Raw genomic sequence first — 4,693 nt, 5'->3', positions numbered from 1 at the left:
ACTAAAAAAATTGACATGAAGATAAAGAGATTTCTCCTATACTTCCTGCCCCAACACATGCATGGTCTCCCATATTATCAACATCATCTACCAGAATGGATCATTTTTTACCAAGGATAAACCTACATTGATACATCATATTCGCCCAAAGTCCATAGTTTACATTAAGATTCATGCTCGGTGTTGCATATTCTATGGATTTGGACAAGTGCATAATGACATGTACCCATCATGATAATATCATATAGAATACTTTTGTTTCTTTAAAAATCCTACTCATCTTCTCCCCTTCCATTTCCTAATACACACTATCTATCTACTTCCTGTCTCTATCGCTTTGCCTACACTGGGAATTTCATATAAATGGAATCAAGCATATGGCATTTTGAATCTGCCTCCTTTCACTTAGCATAGTGTGTTTTTTCTTTTTTTAATTAATAAATTTTATTTTTCGGAGCAGTTTTACAGAAAAATTGTACAGAAAAATTAAGAGGAAATAAGGAATTCTTGTACCTTCTTTCCCCACGCCTTACACAGTTTCCCTACTGCCTTTATTAATTTTTTTAACCATCTTACTCATTTTTACATGTACAGTTCAATAAAGTTAACTATATCCCAATAGTTGTACCAGTACAGTGATTTTTTTTTTTTAAAAGTTGGGACGGGGCGCACCTGGGTGGCTCAGTGGGTCAAAGCCTCTGCCTTTGGCTCAGGTCATGATCCCACAGTTCTGGGATCGAGGACCCACATCAGGCTCTCTGCTCAGCAGGGAACCTGCTTCCTCCTCTCTCTCTGCCTGCCTCTCTGCCTGCTTAAGATCTGTGTCTGTGTATCTCCTTAAGATCTGTGTCTGTCAAATAAATAAATAAAATCTTTTTTTAAAAAAAAAGGTAGGGGGAAAGCAGTCTTTTCTTTTCTTTCTTTTTCTTTTTCTTTTCTTTCTTTCTTTCTTTTTTTTTTTTTTTAAGAGAAAGAGAATAGGGTAAGGGGAGAAGGAAAGGGAGAGCAGGCTCCATGCCAAACCAGGAGCCTGATGCAGGGTTCCATCTCACGACCCTGAGATCTTGACCTAAACTAAAATCAAGAGTCAGATGCTCAACCAACTGAACCACCCAGGAGCCCTGGAAAGTAGTCCTCTCAGTCAAGGAGAAAGAAATTGCGCTCTCCCTAGAACTGGGAGCTCCTGACCTTTATAAGACACTCTTATTATCATGTAGCACCCCAGAGGCAGCCCCATGTGGCTGGGGGTTCTCTCCCCCTTGCCAAGCCCCATTAAAGGCCTGAGGAGCAGTGGTGACTCTCCAAGTATGTGCATGTCCTTCCCTGACCTTGTAGCATTGATTTGTTCTCCTCCACTTTAGTAAATATTTTAAGGTATTGAATTGGATTTTAAGTATCAGAGGCTTATTTTTATCTTGAATAAAATTTAACTGAATTCATATCGAAAGCACTAAATGATTCAACTTTAAATACTTGTTGAGTGAGTTCTTCCTAAAGCAACTTCAACTGTTTATTTGTAATATATTTGTCTCTTGGTGCACAGAGGCCAACTGTTCTGGAATATTGATATTGATATAAGTTCTGGAAAATTGATAATATTCTTGAACATTGGAGATTTTTGCATGCATGCAAGGTAATTTAGGAATAATTCCCATAGGACTGCATTACTTTTCTATGAATATCAATGAAAGGATAAATTGGAGAAAAAGTATAAAGGCATAAAGATGCTCTCTGCATTTTTAGTTTATCTATATCCAGTAGGGAAAAAAAACCTCACTGGATTGGAAATAATAATTGTTACAATTTTTTGAAAGATTAATATGTACCAGGTACCATGTTAAGCATTTTTACATGTGTTTTCCTTTTTGAAACTCTTAAGAGTCATGAGTTAGATGTTATGAGCATTTTTTATTGAAATATATATATATATATTTTAAGATTTTATTTATTTATTTGACAGACAGAGATCACAAATAGGCAGAGAGGCAGGCAGAGAGAGGAAGGGGAAGCAGGCTTCTTGCTGAGCAGAGAGCTGGATACAGGGCTTGATCCCAGGACCCTGAGATCATGACCTGAGCCAAAGGCAGAGGCTTTAACCCACTGAGCCACCCAGGTGTCCGTATTGAAATGTATTTGACATATAACATTTATATAAGCTTAAGGTGTACAACATATTGGCTTGATACATATTTGAAATATGATTGGCATTGCAGCATTAGTCAACACCTCTATCATAAAATAACCACTACATCTTTCTGCACATCTTTTTAACAATCTTTTGCATATGCACATTCTCATGGTGGGAATAATTAAAGTTCTGGTCTCTTACAAAATTTAATGTTTATAATATAGTTTTGTTGTCTGTCACTACTGTACTGAGTATTAGATCTCCAAGACTTATCTGTGTTCTAATTGCAAGGAAGCACACTTAAACATCTCATGACTTTTGGAGGTAAATTTAACTTCAGAGTCCAAGTGTTCAAGCACTTTGTTGACATGCAAGTTAGATCAAGTAAATTCTCATCCTGATTTTGTGGCTCAGTGTAATTGGGTCTCATTTTCCTCATCTGTAAAATGGCGATATTGGCTTATATCCCTGATTCTTAATCTGTGGTTGCCTTGGAAATGTGCTGAACCATGCAGTAGGGAACATGGTTTACTAACAGTCCCCAGCTACTTCCCCTGTGAAACTAAGGCCATACTTTACCAGGCTGCTTTCAGCCAATGACTGAACATGGCAGGAGTACTAAGACTGGCCCAATCTGGGCTTCCTCTGATGGGCAGGTTTGGCTCAGGGACTCCAACAGCTGGGCAAGTGATCCTCAGAACTACACTGCAGTCTGAGTCTCTTCCTACCCAACCCTTTCTACCTTATACCTCCTTCCCTGATACTAGACCAGCATCATGATCTGCAACCTCTCCAAGCCTACTCTTGTCCACATCCCATTATCCTTCCAGAAATATCCTTCAATAAAGGATATTTTTTTGCACAGCTAATCTGGTCTTGGTATCTGCTACTCCGAAGACCAACTTCCAACCTGGATAGAAGGGTCAGGAAAATGTTTCAAAGGGTCCAGAAATTCCACACTCAATAAGCAATGTCTTTAGATTCCATGAATTCTGTGTATTACATTTTATGAACCATTGTTCTCCAAATGAATATGGATAATAAATATAATGTAGAAAATAATATAAGAAAATTATTTTATTTATAGTTATTTTTGTTACTATGCATGTTTTCAACCATGAATTTTAAAAGAAAGATAACAAGAGTCTTTTTGCTTGAAAATTTTGGGAGCTACTGGGCTCAGGCTCACTCAGGGCCTCTCAGATCTGATGTGCTTCAGTTCCCTATTTGGGCTGTACAGCACAGTGGTCACAGAGCAGGGCTGAGAGAATAGGCTTTGGCACAGGGCAGACCTGGGTTTGAATCCTTACTCTGTTTCTCACGAGCTGTATAAGCTCAGGCAAATTGCATAACTTCTCCAAATCTTTATTTCCTCAACTGTGAAATAGAGATCTTAGGATTGACTTCTGCACAGTATGGTTGTGGGGGTTAAATATGAAAAAAATGAGTGTAGAGTACTTTGCCTGGTGCAGAGTAAATGCTTTGTAAAAGTCCACTTGAGTTATTAACATTACTCATTCTTAGTTTCATTTTGTGTATTCTTCTTCGCTTCTAACCAAAAGATCATTTGTAGTGTATTTCATAGGGTTTAACTCTACTTCATGAGAAGAGGAGATAGTGTTTCTTATCTTCCTAAATTATGTGTTTCATCCTTCCAAAGAAAGTACATCTCATGTTGAATATACCCCCACTCCTTTAGGCTTAGACCTTTGTAACCAACTCTGCTTTCATTTAATCATCTGGAATAACCTGGATCTTAGTGTTTTCCCCCATGTGGTTTCCTTTCACAGCCAATTTTGTCTTTAATGCTTCGACTGAATAATAACACAGAGAACTGAGGAAATCTATCGTTCACATAACCCCATCTCAAAGAGATGACAATTTCAGGCAGATGTAAGGGTTTGAGGTTTGGAAGCAGGGCAGCTTTTGGAATAATATAAATGATTGCTTATCTGAATGCTGATTTTACATTTGACAGCAAAAAGTCATCTGGGGTGGCTCATTAGTGAAACAGGTGCACGGGCAGCTGTTCTAATTAATGTGTTTGGAATCCCCATTCTTGATTTCTATTAAGGATTAGAGAAAAGCTTTGCTATCTACCTGATTATACAAGACTGGGATGAGGTCATATAACCACTAGGAATGTTGTTAGCTAAGGGTAATAAAATACGTGACTTCAGTGGCTTAAACAAACAAAAGTTTATTTTTCCTATAAAAAACAAGGTCAAGAAGCAGATAGTTGTTTGTGCTGGTTTATCAGCTCAACAATGTTTATGCATATCTCCCTGAGATTCTTTTGGCCTTTCCTTCATTGTCTCAAAACGGTTATAGGAATTCCGGTCATCATGTTCACAGTCAAGGCAAGAAGAAGGAGGAAAGAGTGAGAATGAGGAGGTCCAGCAGATTCCCAGCAGACCATTAGTATGAGCAAACCCCATGCTTATGTCTCATTGGCCAAGACTGTACATGTGGCCATGGCCTTACCTGAAAAAAAGCTGGGAAATGAAGTTTTTAGCAGAGCGCATTGCTATCTTATACACAATCAGGATGCTATCAGTTAAGGAA

The sequence above is a fragment of the Mustela erminea genome, chromosome 6 (genome assembly GCF_009829155.1).
Source record: "Mustela erminea isolate mMusErm1 chromosome 6, mMusErm1.Pri, whole genome shotgun sequence".
NCBI classification, from domain to species: Eukaryota; Metazoa; Chordata; class Mammalia; order Carnivora; family Mustelidae; genus Mustela; species Mustela erminea.
This window is presented reverse-complemented; position numbering follows the sequence as displayed.